At 40.3% G+C, this 24479-nt stretch overlaps 1 long non-coding RNA gene across 2 annotated transcripts in view; it reads right to left on the reverse strand.

The window, feature by feature from the left end:
• Positions 1-16742: 16742 nt before the first annotated feature.
• The window catches only part of LOC109548317 (uncharacterized), a 54570-nt gene continuing 46833 nt past the window's right edge, over positions 16743-24479 (reverse strand). The window contains exon 4 of one of the 2 annotated variants that reach the window (XR_012327145.1): positions 16743-17672. This is a non-coding gene — a long non-coding RNA (uncharacterized lncRNA). Of the gene's footprint in view, positions 17673-19624; positions 23645-24479 lie in introns of those variants that run through there. The other variant, XR_002174409.3, reaches the window with a different exon arrangement.

A 24479-nucleotide genomic window follows, 5' to 3' on the forward strand; every position in this document is an offset into this window, starting at 1 on the left:
TTATTCTGTTCTGTGGCAGTGAATTCCACCATTCTGTCTTCCAGGTCACTTATCAGTTCTTCTGCCTTGTTATTCTGCTATTGGTTCCTTCTAGTGTATTTTTCATTTCAGTTATTGTATTCTTCATCTCTGTTTGTTTGTTCTTTAATTGTTCTAGGTCTTTGTTAAACATGTCTTGCATCTTCTCGATCTTTGCCTCCATTCTTTTTCCGAGGTCCTGGATCATCTTCACTGTCATTATTCTGAATTCTTTTTCTGGAAGGTTGCCTATCTCCACTTCATTTAGTTATTTTTATGAGGTTTTGTCTTGTTCCTTCATCTAGTACAAAGTCCTCTGCCTTTTCATTTTGTCTATCTTTCTGTGAATGTGGTTTTCCTTCCACAGGCTACAGAATTGTAGTTCTTCTAGTTTCTTCTGTCTGCCCTCTGGTCAAGAATAGCTTTATTGTTTTGCCAGGCAAAGGGGAGCACAGAGAGCTCCTGCCCTCTAAAACTATGTGTCCCTGCCCTAATTTTTTTCAATATGTGTATATTTCTACATAACTAGTTCATAAGGTTGTTGGCATTTAGGAGGTGGAAAACCTGAGATCTCATTTGGATTTGGAAAATCTATGATCTGAAGTTCCTCCTGTTAAAATGGTGTTGGCAGTACCTATTGTAGCTACTCCACATTAACTCTCTAGGTTAAAATTTTAAAAATATCATGTAGGGAATTCCCTAGCAGTCCAGTGGCTAGGAATCTGCATTTTCACTGCTGAGAGCCCCAGTTCAATCCCTGGTCAGAGCAATTAAGGTCCCGCAAGCCATGCAGCGAGCCAAAAAAAAAGGGGGGGGGCATGTAAAATATACTGCAACTCAAGACATGTTGTGTCGGCCCAGAACGATAATTATACAATGGCCACTCGATACATTCTGAAAAATGCAACTCCATCAGTTCTTGAAATTAATAAAGTGTTTGTCAGTACACACATCTAGGTACATTTAAAACACAAAAGAATTTCCCAAATTATTTTACATCTTGTCACATTCATATTATAGGCTTTTTACCTCTTCCCCTTTCTCCCTTCCTTCCTTTATACCTCTAAATTCCTAGAAGCTGACCCAAGAGAGATCTTTGTGTGAAATGCTTGTCTTTTCCTTTCTATACAAGGCTCCCGAGAATACTTTTTACTCCTGTTTCAAGAAGATTATTGTTTTGTTGCCACTGTCACCTTCTGAGGTGGCCCACACTCTGTCTGTGGAGTGTGTTTCTCTCTAAATCACTTCTTACCTGTCAAAAAAAAAAAAAGATTATCATTTTGAAAAATGTCCAACAACACCAAGAAATAAGCTGAGAATCACAGGTTTCCTGAAAGTTCATCCAGCCTTTTTAAAGAAGTTATGGAATGGATGTCTTCAACAGAGCAGATAGTACACATTCAAAAAAAGCAACGGTCCACACTAAGTGATTAAGAAACATCCTTTTCCTATTTCATGTGTCTGCCTCAGTGGTACTGTTTACTTTAAAACATTTTTATTAGATTTCTGTAATGTAGCAATAAATTTAAAAAAGGAAATAGAGAAATCAATTCCATTTTAATAGCATCCATTTTAAAAGCATATAATAGGAGTAAGTTTAACTAAAGAAATGTAGGACTTGTACACTGAAAATTACAAAACGTTGAAAGAAATTAAAGACATCCCCTGTGCATGAATTAGAAGACTTACTAAGATGGCCGTGCTTTCCACAGTGATCTAGAGATTCAACATAGGCCCTACCAAGTTCCCAGGTAGGTTTTTTTGCAGAAACTGGCAAAAGCTCACCATAAAATTCAGATGGAAGTGCAAGGGACCAGAATAGCCAAAAGAATCTTGAAAAAGAACAAATGTGGAGCATTCATACTTCCCAGTTTGAAAACTTACGACAAGGCTATGATAATCAAGACAGTGTGGTACTGCCGTAAGGTTAGACAGATTAAAGGAAAAGGGTTGAGAGTCCAGAAATGAACTGTTAAGTTACTTGATTTTCAAACAGAGTACCAGGACACTTCAATGGCGGAAGAACAGCCTTCCTAACAAAGGGTGTTGGGACAACTGGATATCTACATGCAAAAGATGAAGTGGGGCTCCTACCTCATACCACCTACAAAAATTAACTCAACCTGGATCAAAGACCTAAACGTAACAGCTAGAATTATAACACTCTTACAAGAAAGCATAGGAGTAAATCTTTATGACCTTGCATTAGGCAATGGTTTCTTAGATATAACACCAAAAATGCAGGCAATACACATACACACACAAATTAGATAAATTGGACCTCATCAAAATTAAAAACTTATACTTCAGAGGATACCATCAAAAAGTGAAAAGAGGGCTTCCCTGGTGGCGCAGTGGTTGAGAGTCCGCCTGCCGATGCAGGGGACATGTGTTCGTGCCCCGGTCCGGGAAGATCCCGCATGCCACGGAGCGGCTGGGCCCGTGAGCCATGGCCGCTGAGCCTGCACGTCTGGAGCCTGTGCTCCGCAACGGGAGAAGCCACAACAGTGAGAGGCCCGCATACTGCAAAAAAAAAAAAAAAAAAAGTGAAAAGACTACACAGAAGGTGAGAACATATTTTCAAATTACATATCATATAAAGAACAAGTACCCAGACTCTCTAATGAACTCTTACAACTCAATAATAAAAAGACAACCCAGTTTTTCAAATGGGCTGAAGATTTGAATGTACATTTCAACAAAGATATACAGATAGCCAATAAGCACATGAAGACATCCTCAGTTTTGTTAGTTATTAGGGAAATGCAAATCAAAATTACAAGAAGATACCACTTCATATCAGCTAGGGTGCCTAAAATCAAAGACAGGCGATAGCAAGGCTGTGGATAAATTGGAACTCTATATGTTGCTGGTGGGATTGTAAAGTGGTGCAGCCACTTTGGAAAACAGATCGGCAGTTCCCCAAAAGGTTAAAGATAGAGTTATCGTAGAGCCGCACAATTCCATTCCTAGAGAAACAAAAGCACGTCGCCACCAAAAACTTGTACACAAATGTTCGTACTACATTATTCGTAACAGTTAAAAAGTGGACACAATCCTAACATCCACCAGCTGACCAATGGATAAACAAGATGTGGCACATCCACACAGTAGAATACATGCGATGCAAGAATTTCAGTTCCTCACGTGACAATTACCACATGACCCAGAGATTCCACTCCTAGGCATATACCCAAGGTAATTAAAAACCTACGTCCACACAAAGATGTGGACACAAATGTTCATAGGATCCTTAGTAGCCAAAAAGTGAAAGCAACCCAAATATCAACTGATGAATGGATATACCAGATGTGGCTTATTCATACAATGGAATATTATCTGGCAATAAAGAGGAATGTACTGATACTTGCTACAACATGGATGAACCATGGAAACATACTAAGTGAAAGAAGCTACTCAGAAAAAGTCACAAACTCTATAATTCCACTTATATAAAATGTGCCGAATAGGCACTTTCCTAGACAGAGAGCAGATGAGTGGTTGCTAGGGGCTAGGGAAAGGGAAGAATGAGATGAATACTTATGTGCATGTTCTGGGACTTCCCTGGTGGTCCAGTGGCTAAGGCTCCACGCTCCAGATGCAGGGGGCCTGGGTTCGATCCCTAGATCCCACGTGGCACAACTAAAGATCCTGCATGCCACAACTAAAAAAGATCCCGTGTGCCACAACTAAGACCCGGCACAGCCAAATAAACAAATAAATATTTTTTAAAAGACTATGTGCATGTTTCTTTGGGGAATGATGAAAATATTCTGAAACTAAATAGTGGTGATTGTTACAAAACTTTATGACTATACTAAAAACCACTGAATCACACTTCAAAATGGTGAATTTTTGCTTTGTTTTTTTAAAATACTTATTTATTTACTTTGGCTGCACCAGGCCTTAGTTTTGGCATGCGGGATCTAGTTCCCTGACCAGGGATCGAACCCGGGCCCCCTGCATTGGAAGTGTGGAATCTTACTCACTGGGCCACCAGGGAAGTTCCAAAATGGTGAATTTTTGGTATGTGAATTATATTTCAATAAAAAGTTCACAACATTTTAAAATTATATTTTTAAAAGTCAAATGAGGGCAGCTTCCCTGGTGGCGCAGTGGTTGAGAGTCCGCCTGTGAATGCAGGGGACATGGGTTCGAGCCCTGGTCCGGGAAGGTCCCACATGCCGCGGAGCAACTAAGCCCATGCGCCACAACTACTGAGCCTGTGTGCGCGCCTAGAGCCCGTGCTCCGCAACAAGGGAAGCCACCGCAATGAGAAGCCCGCGCACCACAGCGAAGAGCAGCCCCCGCTCACCGCAACTAGAGAAAGCCCACGCAGCAACGAAGACCCAACGCAGCCATAAATAAATAAATAAATTTATTAAAAAAAAAGTCAAATGAGATAAGTAGTAAACAGAAAAACATAGCCACATGAATCACCTGTTGCTAAGCTCTAGTTCACATTAACTATCACTGAAGTGCTTTAAAAGTACTTTGAAAGCAGAAATCTGATTTAGCCCTCACTTGAAGTGGCAGTCCTTTAGAAGGAGAAATCTAATGGAAATCTAATGACTGGCCCTGGGTGCAGGCAATAAGGTAGAGCACTGTCGATGTTAATTATTTAACAATAATAAATATAACTTTAATCAGTCTGCTTTTATTATCACTATGTGCCAGCAATCTTAAACAATGCTCCAAAAAAATACTTCTCCCCAAAAAAATCTTTTGTTAATCCAAGCCAGGTTTCCTCAATCTGTTGTTATTTTTGGCCAGATAATTCTTTATTGTAGGAGGCTAAAAAACCTAAACGTTAAGAGTGGAAACCATAAAACTACTAGAGGAAAATATAGGCAGAATACTCTTGGACATAAATCATAGCAATATTTTTTTAACCTGTCTCCTAAAGCAAAGGAAATAAAAGCAAAAATAAATAAATGGGACCTAATTAGACGTAAAAGCTTTTGCACTGCGAAGGAAACCATAAAATAAAAAGACAACCTACTGAATAAGGGAATTACTTGCAAATGATATGATCAATAAGGGGTTAATATACAAAATATATATACAGCTCATACAACTCAACATCAAAAAAAAAAACCCACTTTTAAAAAATGGGCAGAAGACCTGAATAAACATTTTTCCAAAGAGGAAATGCAGATGGCCAACAGGCACATGAAAAGATGCTCAACATCGTTCATCATCAAGGAAACACAAATCAAAACCACAATGAGATATCACTTCACACCTGTCAGAATGGCTACCATCAAAAAGTCTACAAATAACAAATGCTGGTGAGGATGTACACAACAGTGTACAAGAGCACACTTGTACACTGTTGGTAGGAATGTAAATTGGTGCAGCCACTATGGAAAACAGTATGGAGGAACTAAAAATAGAATCATTATATGACCCAGCAATTCCACTCCTGAGTATATACTCCCAAAAAACAAAACACTAATTTGAAAAGATACATGCACCCCCATGTTCATAGCACCATTATTTACAACTGTCAAGTTATGGAAACAATCTAAATGTCCATCAACAGATGAATGGATAAAGAAGATGTGGTATATGTACAGTGGAATACTACCGAGCCATTAAGAAGAATGAAATTTTGCCATTTGCAGCGACATGGATGGACTTGGAGGGTATTATGCTAAGTGAAATAAGTCAAAGAAAGACAAACTCTGTATGATCTCACTTATATGTGGAATCTAAAACACAACAAACTAGTGAATATAACAAAACAGAAGCAGACTCACAGATATAGAGAACAAACTACTGGTCACCACTGGGGAGACGGAAGGGGGAGGGGTCATACAGGGGTAGGGGATTAAGATGTACAAACTATTATGTATAAAATAAGCTACAAGGGGCTTCCCTGGTGGCGCAGTGGTTGAGAGTCCGCCTGCCGATGCAGGGGACACGGGTTCGTGCCCCGGTCCCGGAAGATCCCACATGCCGCGGAGCGGCTGGGCCCGTGAGCCATGGCCGCTGAGCCTGCGCGTCCGGAGCCTGTGCTCCGCAACGGGAGAGGCCACAACAGTGAGAGGCCAGCGTAACTCAAAAAAAAAAAAAAGCTACAAGGGTATACTGTACAACACAAGGATATAGCATATATTTTATAATAACTATGAATGAAGTATATTGTGAATTACAATAGTGTACACCTGTAACTTATATAATATTGTACATCCATTATACTTCAATAAAAAAATTTTTTTAAATGGGTACACCACTGATTTCAGAGAAGGAGAGGGAACTAAGAAAATGGAATGAGCGTGTGTGAGGTATCATGGTAGGTGCTTTATACACAAGCTCAGGCTTACTTAAGTGGCCATTTATCCTCAAATTCTATTTAAAATTCTAAATAGCATGAATAATTTGTGTTAGCAGATTTGTTGCTATCTCAGTCTTGGGCTGATTATTGCTCTCTCAAAACCAAACAATATAGTAGCACACTATTTATATAATTAGTAACTTTTAAACTTCTGCACTTTCTTAGTTCTTAATAAGAATACCTTTCCAGGACATTAGTATACTTCATGGCAAGACAATTGTCTCAAGATTATGGAAATATTAGTACATACATGTATTTTATTTATTTATTTTTAATAATATAACATACTTTATTTTTAAATTTATTTATTTATTTATTTTTGGTTATGTTGGGTCTTCGTTGCTGCGCATGGGCTTTCTCTAGTTGTGGCAAGGGGGGGCTACTCTGTTGCGGTGCGTGGGCTTCTCATTGCAGTGGCTTCTCTTGTTGTGGAGCACGGGCTCTAGGTGCGTGGGCTTCAGTAGTTGTGGCACGTGGGCTCAGTAGTTGTGGCTCGCAGGCTCAGTAATTGTGGCGCACGGGCTTAGTTGCTCCTTGGCACGTGGGATCTTCCCGGACCAGGGCTCGAACCCGTGTCCCCTGCACTGGCAAGCGGATTCTTAACCACTGCGCCACAAGGGAAGTCCTAGATGCTTAGTCTTGCATTTAATTAACGCTTGCCAAATGAATAATGTATTAAGTTTGTAGCTTGCCTAGTCAACATGAACTCAGCTCAAAGAAAAATTGTCCGGAAATGGCTCTTTCAGGAAAGTCTTGGTGCACAATTTTATTTTGAAAGACAGGTAAATAATAAGAGGATGTAGAATCATTAAGATAAAGTACAATTCTAAAATATAGGACAGGAGAGAAACAAAACTATTGTCTTTTAACATACTCCTAAAATGTTCTCTCCTACCTACAATTGTAAAACTTTTGGAGTGAATTCTATTCCCATAGTAGGAAGCTAGATACCAGCAAGAAGGATGTGTGGCATTTTGCCATGGAATCAGAAATTTCTAAGCTTGGCCTCAGTCGACCACATTTCAGTGTTCCTTTGCCCCAGCACAAAATGCATCGTTCCCACATATTAAATAATGTCCTATGCCAAAACTTGCCATCACTGGAATGTCAGTGTTGTAAAAGTTCTTATGTGGAAGCTGTCCCTTTGTCATGATATAAAAACCAGCTGGTGAATCAGAATATATGAACTCGAACTTGAGCTTCAAATAACTGGTCTCGTTTTAACAACAAAGCAACCTAGCCGGATTTATTCTTGATTCAGTAAATATAAGCCACACTCAGGTTGTGGTGGCCCGTAGCTAGCTGGGTGTGTCCCTACAATTCAAAAGATCACTAATAAGGTACTGTTTACATTTAAGAGTAGAAAAATTATCCTTAATATACACTTCGATTAAGTGATAATTGAGGACATTAATGCCAATTATGAAAACTGAAAAATTACACAGAGCTTAAAAGCAGTGAAAGGCTATTCTTCCCCAACCCTTCCCATCCACCTCTAAGGTCTTGAAAAGACAGCAGGTAGCTGGGCTTGGAGTTTCTTGGGCATCCCTTCGACACTGCAATTTGTAGTAGGGATTCTCAACTATAATCCATACCAGATGTCTAACATACTTTGCAATCAATTTCTTTGTTACTCATTGATTCATTAGTTTATTCATTCACTCAACAAACATTTATCATGGACGAGGCACTCTGACAAGGATAAAGTGACATGGGAAAAACATAATTGTCCACTAGTGGAGATGTGGATAAATAAGTAGCAGTATATTTAAGTTATACGATTGAATACTATTCAATGCATGAACTAGAGCTATATATATCTCCAAAACGTAGTATTTAAGTAAAAAATAGTGTTGGAAAGGAGGTGAGAAAGTGGGCACATATTTATTTCTGGGAGTGTAAGTGTATTACAACCTCAAAGGAGGGCAATTTGACAATCCATTGTGATTAATGTTACCATAAAAGTGTCAATTCTAATTTATTCTATAGACATAACTGCACGTATGGGAACTGAACAAGAACACATGAACAAGAATAATTATTGAAATATTGTTTGTAGTAGTAAAATATGGATTGTTCATTAATAGAAGACAAGTTAAACAAATTATGTTTATACATCCATGAAGGATTTGAGGTGAACATTTTGTTTTCATTACAATAGCATATCCAGAGATAAATGTTCTAGTGTTCAGTATGAGTTACTTAGATTTATCTCATATTATTACATAGATAACTGATTTCTTAAATTTGCTCTTCTTGGGGGAACACCTAATTCTGCATAATTGTGGATTTTAAGGCACTTGAAAAATATCTATGTTTCTCCTTTTAGATATTGCCTTCCACTAGATTAGATAAATCTGAATTCCTATAATCACTTTTTATTTTTCCTATTGCTTTAATAGTTTTGAGTTGATAAAATGAATTTATTTCCCAAATGGTTTTATTGTAAAATTTTAAAATAGCATGTGCAGGTATTACCTAATACAGTGTTGCTCTTTTGTATGTTTAGTGCACAGAATCTAATTTCACGTGGATAAATTTGCTACTTACACCATGGGTCACCAGGAAGGAGGAGCTTTCTATACAGTTTGCCCACTCCGGCCAGTAGACCATCAGTAGATGATCTTAAAGATCTCAAGGATGATCTTAAAGATATGAATAGCATACTGCATATTTTTCAAAGTAACACCAGGGGTCACTATTAGCTAGAAACCTTCAAATGTTTTAAAATGTTGAGTTCAAGTCAATCACATGATTTTTATTTGAATATTAAGCCACAACAAAATAAATTCAGTATTTATTATTCAAAATAAACAGGCAAATGAAGGATAAGGACAACAGGAAGAGTAAATTCAGGTTGAAGATTAGATAGGATACTTTTCAATTTGGGGGTCAGCTGGGATAGGGTTTATACAGGAAACAGAGTTCCGGTCACCAAACTATAGATTTTAGCATTTTAGGGGATCATTAACCCCTTCTGGAATTTGCTTATGGCTACAGACATTCTGACCCAGAAAAATGCACAAAATTCAGTGTTTACCAGTAAAGAACCAAGGCTCTTGGGTTGAGAAACTCTACCATAGGCATTTCAGTCTGATTTCTCTTATGTGTAAAGGATAAGCAAGGATGGGTTGTGTTGTAGGTTTGCTTTTAGCTACAGTTAGATCTGTGCTGGGGTAATTCAGCACCCAGCAAACTTGCCCCACAGAAGCCACTGGCCAGGCATGATAAGTGCAATTCTGCTTCTTAGCAGCCTAACCTATACAGGAATCAGTACCTTCACCCAGAAGAGCCAGTGACACTGAGGCTGAATGCTTGCCCTCATCCTTTGGATTATTTATGAATTGCCCCTCCAGAGGCTATAAGTTAGGGCGCAACAAAATTATGAACGAAAATGCGTGCGATTTTCAGTCGCAAATAATCATTACCGTGAAGTTCATCTTAAGAAAGTGACTACTTCGTTTGACTTGATATGTGGTTGCCATCATGCATATTTCCTCACCCCTGAGAAGGCAAATTTAAAAAGACACCGTGGGGACTGCCCTGGCAGTCCAGGGGTTAGGACTCCGCGCTTCCACGGCAGGGGGTGTGGGTTCGACCCCTGGTGGGGGAACTAAGATCCCTCAAGTCATGCGGCCAAAAAAAAAAAAAAAAAAGAAAAGGCACTGTAGACTCTTGTGTATTTCATTATAATGTAGACAGGGAATACATTTATTACTGCCTTTGCACGTCCATCCTTCCTTCAAGGGAAAGCAAATCAGAATGTGGAAAGGACTTGTTAGATTTCCACTTGTTTGGGGAACCAAGGAGGTTTGCAGCTATGACAAAGGGTAGAGTGTATTAGAGAGGACAGTAGTATTAAATGAAGAAAAATTGTTTAAATAGAAAAGATATTTAAAACTTTCCCAACACCACAGGGAATAATTTGTGTGCAAAATCGGTGGGATTTAGGGCGTGACTAAATCAAAGGGGAGAGATGAGCTATGAATAAAGTCAAGCTACACTGCTGAGACTTCATCTTCAAGGAGGTATTGAAGGTGTTTAAACACAGGAGTGGCAGAAACGGTTTTGGCTTTTTGGAAAATCACCCTGGCAATCAGGGAGCAATGCATAGATGAATAGAGGCAGGAGGTGCAGATGGGAACTAGGATGGTGGACGTGGGAGCGAAGAGGGAAACACTGGGAGAGGCAGGGTGACTGGCTGGATGTTGTTTACTTTTGTCTCTGTGGTGTCCTGGTGCCAACCGCGCCTACTACTAGTTTAGGCATTACCAATAAACTTATATTTATAATAATTTTTAACAAACGAGGGGCCTTTGCATAATAACGTATGTTTCAGGTTTCTGGTTTGGCTGTTGAGCCATTCACTGAGGTAGGTAAATAAGTGTTTCTAAGCATCAAAGGGATGGCAGGCCTCTGAAAGGAAAGGGTAGGGAGATCTGACTATAAAAGATCTAAATGTCTATACATCACAATGGTTGTGAATTGATTGTGAATAAAATGAGAGAATAAAGTAGGAAATAATATTTATAAAAAATGATTGGATGCTTATTACGTAAACAGCTCATACAAATCTCTAAGAAAAGCATGAAGAACTCAAAAGGAGGAAATAAGACAAAGTGACACTAACAGGTAACTAAAGAAATACAAGTGACTAAACCCCATCACATAATTCATCAATTCAACCTCTGGCTATATATCCGAAGGAAATGAAGACGGAATCTCTGAGAGATATCAGCACTCCCATGTTCATAGCAGCATTATTCATAATAGGCAATATATGCAAACAACCTTCGTGTCTGCTGATGGAGGAACGGATAAAGATGATGTGGTAATAATACACAGTGAAATACAGCCCAGCCATGAAAAAGGAAATCCTGACATTTATGGTCACGTGGATGAACCCTGAGGACATTATGCTAAGCAAAGTAAATCAGAGAAAGACAAATACTGGATGATCTCACCTATATGCGGGATCTAAAAAGGCTGAACTCATAGAAACAGTGGTGGTAGCAGTAGCAGTAGGTGGGGGAAATGGGGAGAGGTTGTTCAGAGGGTACAAACTCCTAGTTATAAGATGAATAATTTCTGGAAACCTAGTACATAGCATGGTGACTACAGTTAACAGTACTGTATTATGTACTTGAAGGTTGATAAGAGAACTTAAATATTCTCATGGAACTGCTATCAAAAAAGATTCTGCATAGATTTCTACTTCTGGCCATGATGGAATAAACGGAATTGGATTAGCTCTCAGGACCACCTTTCCCCGCCCCCCCAGCTATTTGGTTATAATTGAAATCAGATTAAACAGACTATTTAGCTAGGTATCATACATTCATAGTTTGCATTAATAGAGCTAGACAAGTAAGCCCCAAAAGGATCACATGGATTTCAAGTAATTTAACTGCATTTTAGAACTGAAACCCTAACATATTTAAAGGAATTTTTAAAAAAACCCAACATCCAATAGCATATAATTGACAGCATTGGCATCTAATCATATATTGCCAGACATAAAATTAAGCAGTAAAACGTGTCCCAACACCAAGAGGAAAAAACCAGGATGCAGATACAGAAATGACGTAACTAATACAGTCAGCAGACAAGATATTAAAACAGCTATTAAAAATATACTTCTTATGCTCAAGGGGATTAGAGAAATGAAATGCACATTGTAAAAAGATCCAAGTTAAATTTCCAGATGTGAAAAATATCACATCTGAGATGAAAAAAAACAATGGATGAGATTAACAGCATGTAAGACACCGTCAGATGCTGAAAAGAAGGCTTGTGAAATTGAAGACAAAGCAATTGAAAATAACCGAAATGAAACTCAGAGGGAAAAAGAGTTTACAAAAATGAATAGAGCAACATAATACAGCTTAATATACATCATACATATAATCAGTCTTAGAAAGGAGGGAGAAGGGGTTCAGACAAAAAATGTTTGAAGAGATAACGGCTGAATATTTGTCATATGATGAAAACCATAAAACGAACAGGTCAAAGCCCAAGTAAAAGAAACAGAAAGATTAAACATAACAAAGTACATCTCACTGAGAAGTAAATGGCAAATTAGTGCATGAAAATCTGCTCGTGATTATTCGTCGTTAGGAAAAGAAAATCAAAATGAGAAGCCACTCCATACCTACTAAATGCAACATTTAAAAAGGCTTCCAATACCAAATGCTGGCAAGGACACAAAGCAACTGTAACTCTCATACATTTCTGGTGGGAATGTAAGTTGGTAGAGCAACTCTGGGAAACGTTTAAGTCTTTAAAAATTAAATGCTTAGGGCTTCCCTGGTGGCGCAGTGGCTAAGAATCCGCCTGCCAGTGCAGGGGACACGGGTTCCAGCCCTGGTCCGGGAAGATCCCACATGCCGCGGAGCAACTAAGCCCGTGCGCCACAACTACTGAAGCCCGTGTGCCTAGAGCCCGTGCTCTGCAACAAGAGAAGCCACCGCAATGAGAAGCCCATGCACCGCAACGAGGAGTAACCCCTGCGCGCCACAACTAGACAAAGCCCGCGCTCAAAAGCGAAGACCCAACACAACCATAAATACGTTAAAAAATTTTTTTTAATATTAAATGCTTACCATACAATTCAGTAGTCCCACTCTCGTATTTAGCCAAGAGAAATAAATCCCTATGTCCACACAAATACTAGGATAGCAGATCTTTAAAGAAGATTTACTCACAACCCAAAACTAGAAACAACCCAGTGTCCATCAACAGATGGACTTAATAAAACAAATAACCCATTAATATCACCCCCTCTCACTCTCAAAAGTGTACCAGTTCAGACAGAAAATTACAATAAATTACACATCTACCTGTCTAACCCTCACTTATCCCAGGGCAGAACTTTTTTAGTACATGGTTAGTGGCACATGTACTGAAAGAATGTTGTAAAGTGTTTACCCTGAAAGACCCAGAGTAAATCCTCTAAACCAATGCTTAACGTAAACAGTTCTTACAGTTGATTAAAAATCACTGCTGCTCAGTGTGGCTTTGATTTCCATTTATTGGTCATCTACAAAGGAACTCTCAGGTGGGATAGAAACAATTGTTTTTATATTGCTGGGGGATAAGTCCCTCGGAAACATTCCATACCCAACAATTCAGCTTCCTTGCGTCTTGGGTTGGATGACTCTGAGACTTGCGTTTTGTACTTTTCCCCAGAATTTTCTTGCCTGGTGTCACTTCTCCTGTGTCACTTCTCTCCTCCCGGTGTCACTTCTTCCCTTCTCTACCAGTGTTTCCAGAACCTTCCAAATACACTCTTTGCATTTAAATCCTTGTCTCATCTGCACGGGATGGGGGAGGGGGACCCAAACTAATTTACAAACATTTTGTCACTTGGCCATCAGCTTAACCTTTAGAGGATGGCAGAATAGTATTATTTCACTTTTAGAAAGGGAACAGAGGTTGTGTACTTTTTAAAGCCACCCATCTAGTAAGATTCTGAGTTGAGAGATGAACTAGTCTTCTATGTTATTTCCCTTATACCTTGAATCCCTATATTGAATCCCTCTATCCAATCTCATAGACAAGAACATCTACATTGGTAGATGTGTGAATACGAATAGGTAAAGTCATGGGAATATCACAGGGAAACAATGGTCTAAGGTCAAAAATGGACAAGTAAGGTATAATGCAAAGAATTAACCAGTTGTTGAAAATCATGTTTACACTAAGGTGATGACTCAAGAGGAAAGAGACCAAAGGTGGAGGTAAGTGCACTTACTGTAGAAAGTAGCCTTGATAGAAAGCACGGGAACAGGTGGGCAGGTGGTCCATGGGCTCCAAAGGGAGGTGGCAGGCTAGGTCAGAATGCTCGGTGTTATTATTCCAGTTGCTGCAGCCCAACTGGAGGTTCCCCGGAGCATTGGTAATGGTCGTGGGCCCTGCTGCCCAACAGGGCTCTCTCCAGTATCACAGAGAATGTCTGAACCTGCATTAAAAACTATCTTTGAAAGACCAGAGTACGGAGAAGTTTGGAATCTTTTGAGACGTGCTCATGGTCATTAATAAGGTAACATTTCAACATGACAGAATTTTAGAAAATGGCCTTACAGAATTGAAAAGTTTACAATCAAGATTTAACCTTCATTCTCATTATCCTGCTCCCCCTCCTCTCCTATCTGACCTTCTCCCTCATCCACATCTATTTATCTGAGAATCCTGACGGCACCTGGCTGTTGGCATTCAGACCATTTAATTCCTTCTAGTGATAGCTTTCGTGGGCCAGCAGACACCCAGCCTTCTAAGCACACAGACATCCTACTGTGCTTCAGAAGAGTAAATGTATTCCTATAAAACATTTCCACAAATAGGGAGAACTTTCCCCTTATCTCTACTCTGTCTCTTTTTAAAATGAGATTAACAGAACTGAGATCAGTGGGGATTCACTGGAAGGACCTTTGTGAAATCAGAAAGCCTGGATTTCTCTCTTCATTTTACCTCTAATTGTGGTACCCTAAGCACACCATAGCATAGTCTCATTAGAAGGTCCTACTGAGAAAAGCAGGAGCAGGGAGCCATCTCGTGTGTAAGGTGGCTGTGGCTGAAAAATTTATGTGGCTAAAAATAATCTCAATGTGACGACTCTTGAAATTAGGCACCTGGGCAAACATGCTGCCTAGTGACCAGCCCAGGAGACTGCTATTCTCCCAGCCTCTGCACAGAGATCAGATGGAGTAAAAAGCCCTGGAAAACCACAGCCCTGGTTTGGGGGTAGAGGATTGACAGGTATATGGTTTCAAAATGACCACAAAGATGGAGGCATGATCAATAATCACCATGATGCCTCTTGACAGATTTGAATAGAGTGTAGAGCACGGGGGCTTGGGGGGGGGGACGATGAACTGTGCAAATATAAAGAGGGGTGCCTGGGTGAGAACATGATTGGCAATGCCAAACATGGCCCAGATCTGGAAGACGTAGACAGTTCCAGATGGATGTTAATAATATAGTGCTGCATTAATTCTAAACTTACAAGAAGTATAAGAAAATCTTTCAAGTTCATTTCTTTCATCATTTAATTATGAAGTTTTAAATACACATAAAAGTTGAAAGAATTTTACACTATAAACCTGTTTACCCACAACCTAGATTTTACCATTAACATTTTATTTGCTTTATTGCCTATTATCAATCTGTCCATCCCTCTGTTATCCATCAACCCATCTTATTTTCTGATGCATTTCAAAGTAAGTTGCAGAAATCAGTACACTTTCCCTAAGATATATATATATATATATATATACACACACATACAGATATATATATATATCTGTATGTGTGTGTATATAATATATATTTAAATTTTTTTTGGCCACACCGCATGGCTTGTGGGATCTTAGTTCCCTGACCAGGGACTGAACCCATGCCCTCGGCAATGGAAGTGCAGAGTCCTAACCACTGGGCCACCAGGGAATTCCCCTAAACTCTATATTGTTTACATTTTTTTAAGGTAAAATTTACACAATGAAATAGACAAATCTTGTCTACTATTCTGTGAGTTTTGATGAATGCATACATCTATGCATTCCAAATCTCTATCAAGATTTAGAGCTTCTTCACCTGAGACACTCGCCCCCCCTTCTCATCTCCAGCCAATCTTTGTCCCTGCGCTCCCAGAGGCAGTCACTATGTTCATTCCTACATTCCAGGTTAGTTCTTCCTGTTCCAGAGCTTCATGTAAATGGAATCATACGCTTTGTACTCTTTTCTGTTAGGCTTTCATTCAGCATAATGCTTTTGAGGTTCCCCTCCAGTAGTTGTGTGTATTCAGAGCTTGTTCCTTTTTTTTATTGTTAATTAGTGTCCATTTTATGTATACACCGCAGTATGTTTTTCCAGTCTCCTATTGATGGATACTTGGCGTATATGCAGGAGGAGAATTGCTAGGGTAGGTGTATGGTTCCCTTTTGAAGGAAGCGTGGGGTCATTTTACAAAGCAGTTGTTCCATTTTCACATTCCCACCAGAACAGTCTGAGGCTTCAGTTACTCCTCATATGCTTGCTAGCACTTGCTACTGCGGGTGTGCAGTGACATCTTACGCAATTTTAATTTGCATATTGTTAATGAATAATGACACTGGGTAGCTTTTAATGAGATTACTGACCAATTGTATATCTTCTTTGTGAAGTATCTGTTCAAATCTTGTGTCCATTTTTTCATTGGGTTATTTGTTTTTATTACTAAGTTGTAAGGAGTCTTTGCTTATCCTTAATACCAGATATATGTTCTGGTATTAAGGACATATATTATATATAATAATATAATATAAAAATATTATATTAAGGACATATAATATATATTTTATGTATATATATTATATATTATATATATATAATACAGATATATGTTCTGTTTAGCATTCAATACCATTTCACAGTCACTTGATGTTTTAAAAAGTTAAGAATGTGTTTGCGAGCCTGCCTGGAGGGTCCTCTTCCCCGTTCATGGAACAGCTGCGCCAGAGTGTGCTGTGCACAGGGAACTGATGGCTGATGCTTCAGGGCCGGGGTGGGGTGCGATCCCATCATTTTAGCAAACGGCTCCGGCTCAGCGGCACCAACCAGCGCTGGAAGACGGCGCCGCCTGGATCTGCCCTCCAGCTCCCCCAGAACCGCTCCGCGCTGCATGTTCCTGTTGACTGACCGTTTTCCTTTTCCTCTTTTTCCTATCCTGGCACCTTATAATAATATTTTAATACTGAAGAAAATTCAGATGGTCTGGGCCTGCCATGCATCCCATTCAAGGGAGGGAGGCGGGGAGGGGAACGGCCGGAGGGGGAGGAAGATGACTAATCTATCTGAGCTCGTATCGGAGCCGGAAACTTCCATGGATTCCGTATTTCACATACCAGACATTTATTTCACACTCATTACGGGCCAGGGATTTTGACATATTATATATTTGCCTCATCTCACCTGCCGAGGAGCATGGGGGGTCAGTATGATTATAAAACCCGTTTTCCGTACAAAAAGGAAGCTGAGGTTCAGACATAAAATGATTTACCCCTGGAATTTCAACCTAAGCCCGTTTGACTTTAAAGCCTGTCTATTCCATCCCCCAACCCAAAGAGGCTCTGTTAACAAAAGATCCTTATTTCACAATACCATAGGAAGGGCTCTTAATCGGATTTCTTTCAGTTTTCAGAACTCCAGGTTTACTTCCAGGACCCCAGGCGTTGAGGAAAGATTCAACTGCCTTCCGAGATCTTGGAAACACAGCGAAGTAACAATTCCTCCTGCCTCTCACGATGCATCTTCTTTCTTTCTCAGCTACTTCTCTCTGCTGGGTTTAGGGGATCTGGGTTAGCGACAATAGATAAGAAATGAAAAAGGACGCCGGGCAATGACAACCTTCAGGGAAGAAAACTGCCGTTGTTAGCAGGCAGTGTCTATACCTCCAGCACACTGGCTGCTGTAGGCCGGATCACCGGGCCGGAGAGCACCTGGCAGCGTGGGTCGGCCTCCTGCCCAGGGGTGCCCATTGTCCTCCTGATGGTCCTGGGTGCCCCGGAGCACCGCATCCCTGCACGGAGGAGTTCCAACTCATCCTACTCGGTGCGGCTGGCACCCCTCGTCCCAAATTATTCCGCTCGGCTCAGCTACAGAATTACCATTTCTATTTCCAACTGGCAGCAGCTTGTCACCCTTCCCAGACATATTTCCATCTTAACAAAGCTCTTATCACGCCAGTCCTTTGCCTAACACTTTCCAACCTTTTCCCATTGTAAGTGGAATAAAACCCCATTCCGTTCTGGCGCCCTGCAGGCCTTCTGAGATCTGGCCCAGCTCTGCCATCCCACGTCCCCTTCCTCCCCCCCCCCCCCAACTCGGGGGCCCCAGCCGCACTCCTCGCTTTTCTTTCAAACGCTCCAAATGCATTTTCATTTTCTGAAACCTGGCTTCTTCCCATCAGCAGGGCGCAGCTCATCTGAAATCTCAGCGGGCCTTTGCTCCCCTTCACGCGTACACAGCCTCCTCCCACACACTCTGGCTTCAGCTCTATCACGTCGCCCTCTCTACTTTCTCCAAAGCAAGTTTCACAGGCAGAAGTCATGCTTCAGGTTTATTTGCTCATTTTGTTTTCTGACTCTCTCCTTTGGAATGGAAGCTCCGTTTAGATCCCTCTCTGCTCGTCTCCCACTACGTTCCTTGTGTGCGGAACGGGACGTACTCAGTAAATATTTATCAAAGGAGGGCAGGGTATTAACACCAAAGGGTGGCTGACCATCAGTGGGATTTTAGCTACTGTAGCAAATAGGTAAAGGAAAGATCTTGCATAGACATAATGTAGGGAACAGGAGGCGGGTCATAGGTCCTATTCTCTCCCTAAGTTTCCTCCAAGTCATTGGCATGTGCAAGTAAAAACAACACAGGCAGCCCCTGTCTTGGTTGGTCCCGATATGCATGAATTTTCATTTACCCCCCGTTCAGCTCAATAAAGCAGTCCCCCAACAACTCAGTTGAAATGTCAGTGTCCACCATACATGAACTGTAAGTGGATAAAGTACAAATTTAACTGCTAGGTCTTCAGCGTGTACGTCATTACATAAATAGCAGGTGTGTGTCATCACATCTTTCAAAGTCCTTTGGTGATGAGTCCCTGAGCGGTTACTCAGGTCACACACAGGCAGCAAAGCATGTAGCTCTGTTGCCTCCTTGTCTCCCACTTGTAAACCCCTGTGACATTTCCTGAAAATAGACACAGAAAAGGAAACTGGCCAACGACGACAAAAGTGCAGCAAAGAAGCAAAATCTGACCATGCTGGAAGTGAAATCTGAATGAAACATCAATGGAATTATAGAAGTGAAACCGGACCATAGCAATGTTGACCCTGCTGCCCCAAGAGCTTCTAGTCGTGCAGCCTAGAGGAACTTATCAACATAAACAAGGACCGTGGTTGTGAGAAAAGGACGACAATGTCTCAGAGACCGTGACGCTGGCAGAAAGCTTCACGTTAAGGGAATTCTTGACGATATTTCATGCCATCAAAGGCACAAACTATAAAATATTGGAAGCTGATCCATTTAGAAAGGAGTATAATTGACCAAAGCAAGGAAAATATGCTCCCTTTGTTCTGTAAGTTATACAGTGTTCAAGCTGCTCTTAAGTTTTTCAAGAAATAAAATATTTCTATTCTCAATGTTCCTAATATTTAAAATTAGGATTCATTAGGATTTAAATGAATATTAGTATAATTAATATAAATTCATATTTGAATATTAGCATTAACAATGTTTAAATTTTTTTCATTTTCCTTTATAACAGTAAGAGCTTTATTTATTTATTTTAAAAATAAATTTATTTATTTATTTTTATTATTTATTTTTGGCTGTGTTGGGTCTTTGTTGCTGCACCCTGGCTTTCTCTAGTTGTGGCGAGCAGGGGCTACTCTTCGATGCAGTGCACGGGCTTCTCACTGTGGTGGCTTCTCTGGTTGCGGAGCATGGGCTCTAGGTGCGTGGGCTTCAGTAGTTGTGGCTCACGGGCTCAGTAGTTGTGGCTTACAGGCTCAGTAGTTGTGGCACGCAGGCTCAGTAGTTGTGGTGCACAGGCTTAGTTGCTCCGCGGCATGTGGGATCCTCCCAGACCCGGGCTCGAACCCGTGTCCCCTGCATTGGCAGGCGGATTCTTAACCACTGCACCACCAGGGAAGTCCAAGAGTTTTAAATATTTTGACAAAAACTTTAAAAAGTCACAGAACAATCATACTTTCCCCTTTGATGTTATGGGACTGAGCATGGTTTCAGTGTGCATGGTCATTTTTACAGCCCAACCATGTGAAGGGAGGCCTGCCTACAGCCTCACAGGCCCACCAGCACCTTCATGCATCCGGATATGATTCCCCAGATTTAACTAACACAGAGGTTTAAAGAATAGAATTTTTGCAACGGAAGAATTTATCACTGTAGTAATTTGCTTAATACTGTGCACTGCTTTGACATAATAAGCTTTCCTAAAGAGGAATTCTTAAACATTTGGAAACGTTCCATGTGTACTTGAGAAGAAAGTGCAATCTGCTGTTTCTGGATGGAATGTCCTGTAAATATCAGTTAAATCTATTTGCTCTATTATGTCATTCAAAGCTTGTGTTTCCTTATTAATTTTCTGTCTGGATGATCTGTCCATTGGTGTAAGTGAGGTGTTAATGTCCCCCACTATTACTGTGTTACTATTGATTTCCTCTTTTATAGCTGTTAGCAGTTGCCTTATGTATTGAGGTGTTCCTATGTTGGGTGCATATATATTTATAATTGTTATGTCTTCTTCTTGGATTGATCCCTTGATCATTATGTAGGGTTCTTCCTTGTCTCTTGTAAAATCTTTATTTTAAAGTCTATTTTATCTGATATGAGTATTGCTACTCCAGTTTTCTTTTGATTTCCATTTGCATGGAATATCTCTTTCCATCCCCTCACTTTCAGTGTGTATGTGTCCCTAGGTCTGCAGTGGGTCTCTTGTAAACAGCATATATATGGGTCTTGTTTTTGTATCCATTCAGTGAGCCTGTGTCTTTTAGTTGGAGCATTTAGTCCATTCATGTTTAAGGTAATTATTGATATGTATGTTCCTATTACCGTTTTCTGAATTGTTATGCGTTTGTTTTTGTAGGTCCTTTTCTTCTCTTGTGTTTCCCACTTAGAAGTTTTTTAACATTTGTTGTAGAGCTGGTTTGCTAGTGCTGAATTCTCTTAGCTTTTGCTTGTCTATAAAGCTTTGGATTTCTCCGTCAAATCTGAATGGGATCCTTGCCAGGTAGAGTAATCTTGGTTGTAGGTTCTTCCCTTTCATCACTGTAGATATATCATGCTGCTCCCTTCTGGCTTGTAGAGTTTCTGCTGAGGAATCAGCTGTTAACCTTATGGGAGTTCCCTCGTATGTTATTTGTCAGTTTTCCCTTGTTGCTTTCAATAATTTCTCTTTGTCTTTAGTTTTTTGTCAATTTGATTACTATGTGTCTCGGCATGTTTCTCCTTGGGTTTATCCTGCCTGGGACTCTCTGCATTTCCTGGATTTGGTTGGCTATTTCCTTTCCCATGTTAGGGAAGTTTTCAACTATAATCTCTTCAAATATTTTCTCAGGTTCTTCCTCTCTCTCTTCTCCTTCTGGGACCCCTATAATGCGAATGTTTTTGCATTTAATATTGTCCCAGAGGTCTCTTAGGCTGTCTTCATTTCTTCTCATTCTTTTTTCTTTATTCTGTTTTTCAGCAGTGAATTCCACCATTCTGTCTTCCAGGTCACTTATCCATTATTCTGCCTCAGTTATTCTGCTATTGATTCCTTCTAGTGTAGTTTTCATTTCAGTTATTGTATTGTTCACCTCTGTTTGTTTGTGCTTTAATTCTTCTAGGTCTTTGTTAAACATTTCTTGCATCTGCTCGATCTTTGCCTCCATTCTTTTTCCGAGGTCCTGGATCATCTTCACTATCATTATTCTGAATCCTTTTTCTGGAAGGTTGCCTATCTCCACTTCATTTAGTTGTTTTTCTGGGGTTTTATCTTGTTCCTTCATCTGGTACAAAGTCCTCTGCCTTTTCATTTTGTCTAACTTTCTGTGAATGTGGTTTTCCTTCCACAGGCTGCAGAATTGTATTTCTTGCTTCTGCTGTCTGCCCTCTGGTCTGTGTATAGATTTTTACACTAGAAAATTGCTTTTAATCAAAACGTTACGTATATGTTTAGACCATATCAAAAAAATGATAAATGAATGATCTGAGAAGAAAACTGATACACTTGTGTATGTGTGACATAGCAGGTGTTAGTATCTCAAGGTGGGAGTGTTTCATTAAGCATCCAAGATGATTTTATGGGAAATCTCATGCTATTGGTGAGAGTGAAGATTGGATCGACCTTTCCAGGGAGCAAGATGAACATGTATCAAAATTTCAAAAGTAAACATCCTTTGATCCAGGGTAAATTCAATCCTAGGAATTTAATCTTAGGAAATAATGGGAAAACTGCAAGGTTTTTCATCATGTCTTTGTTTATGAGAGTGAAAATAGAAAACAACAACTTGTATTCCTCACAATAGATGAATAATCAGGAAAATTTTGATCCGGGTATATCATGTAATATAATACAGCTGTTATATTATGGCATAAATTTATATTTTTGAGATGGAAAAAGTTTTAGGACACGTTAAGTTAAAAAAAAACCCAAAATTATAGGATGGTATGCAGGGGCTTCCATGGTGGTGCAGTGGTTAAGAATCTGTCTGCCAATGCAGGGGACACAGGTTAGAGCCCTGGTCCAGGAAGATCCCACATGCCGCGGAGCAACTAAGCCTGTGTGCCACAACTACTGAGCCTGCACTCTAGAACCCGTGAGCCACAACTACTGAGCCCACATGCCACAACTACTGAACCTCACATGCCTAGAGTCCATGTTCAGCAACAAGAGAAGCCACTGCAGTGAGAAACCTGCACACTGCAATGAAGAGTAGCCCCCACTCGCCACAACTAGAGAAAAGCCCGTGCACAGCAGCGAATACCCAACACAGCCAAAAGTAAATTAATTAATTTTTAAAAATACAGTATGCAGAGAATGGTTCAAGTCTTGTAGGAAAAAAAGGATAGAAAGATACATGTATTTCTTTATACACAAATATATAAATTTACTAGTGTCTGGAGAACACCAAATATAAGAGCTATAAGCCTTCGCCGCTGTGTCTGGACAGCAGGTGCTTCTCCGCTGGGCACAGTGAGATCCAGCTCGGAGCTTCCTGTGTCAGCTCAGACCCCTCTGGAGGTGGGCAGGGGCTCTATCTTCCTGAGGTTCGCAGCTTGAACCACCACAGTGTATTTGTGCCGGTCTTCCTCTGTCCTCCTGACGCTTGTGTCAGCTTGATTTCCCAAAGTCCAGCCCGGGTGGATGCTGTGCCTTCTGCTGGGCGGCCCCCCGCCCTAAGTGCAGGGGGCTCTCCAGCCGCAGTCTCTGCCCCGAGGTCCTGGGCTCGACCCCCTGGGCCCTCTTCTAGTCCTCCAGGTGACCTGCACCCCAGGAAGGTGCGTGCCCGTCTCAGGCCACTGCCCTCCTGCTCTGAGTGATTCACGTCCCTCGGCTCCACTGCATTCTAGAATTCGTGTTTATCCACTTTAGCATCCGAGCACAGAGAACAGAGCTGTGCTCAGTGCTCACTGTGTGGTTATGAATGAAAGAAGTAATACAACGAGTGATTGATTGCTCTTAAAAAATTAGTTTCTTTCCATTCCCTCTGGTTATTTGTATATAGCGATTTTTGAGAGGAGAAGTTTCTGTAATCAAATGTAGAGAAAATTTGTTTTTCAGGGTTGTGCTAATAGAGAACAAAATATTTACACTCTCCCACACTTGCTGTATCGTTTATAATTTACCTTGCAAACTCCCTCTGGACCATCCCACTAGTCTAGGAATCAGTACAGGTGGGCGTTCATTCCTTCCCCCGAGACTGCCAGCTCTCATCCCCTTCTCTGATTTTCCTTCCAATCTTTTTCTTTTCTTTTAAACTGTCTTTTTAATTTTTAAATTGATATCCAGTTGATATATAACATATTAATTTCAGGTGAATGACGTAGTGATAAAAATATTTGTATACATTATGAATTATCACCACAGTATTTCTAGTTAACACCCAACACTACACAGGTACAATTGTTTTTTCTTGTAATGAGGACTTTTAAGGTCTATTCCCTTAGCAACTTTCAAATATACAATACAGTATTGTTAACTATCCTCGACAAGCTGTACATTACATTCCCAGGCCTTATCTATTTTATAACTGAAACGTTGTACCTCTTGACCACCTTCGCCCATTTCAGCTCCCCACCCCCACCTCTGGCAACCAGCAATCTGTTTTCTGTATCTATGAGTTCATTTTATTGCTGTCGTTGTCTTACATTCCACATTAAGTGAGATCATACGGTGTTTGTCTTCTCTGTCTGACTTATTTCATTTAGCATGATGTCCTCTGGGTCCATCCATGTTGTCACAAACGGCAGAATTTCTTTTTTATGGCTGAGTAAGATTCCATTGTATATATACATACCAGTGCCTTATGAGGGGCTAGAACATAGCAAACTCTCAACACACGTGGTTGTTCTGAATGAATGT

This window comes from Tursiops truncatus, chromosome 17 (assembly GCF_011762595.2).
Source record: "Tursiops truncatus isolate mTurTru1 chromosome 17, mTurTru1.mat.Y, whole genome shotgun sequence".
NCBI lineage: Eukaryota > Metazoa > Chordata > Mammalia > Artiodactyla > Delphinidae > Tursiops > Tursiops truncatus.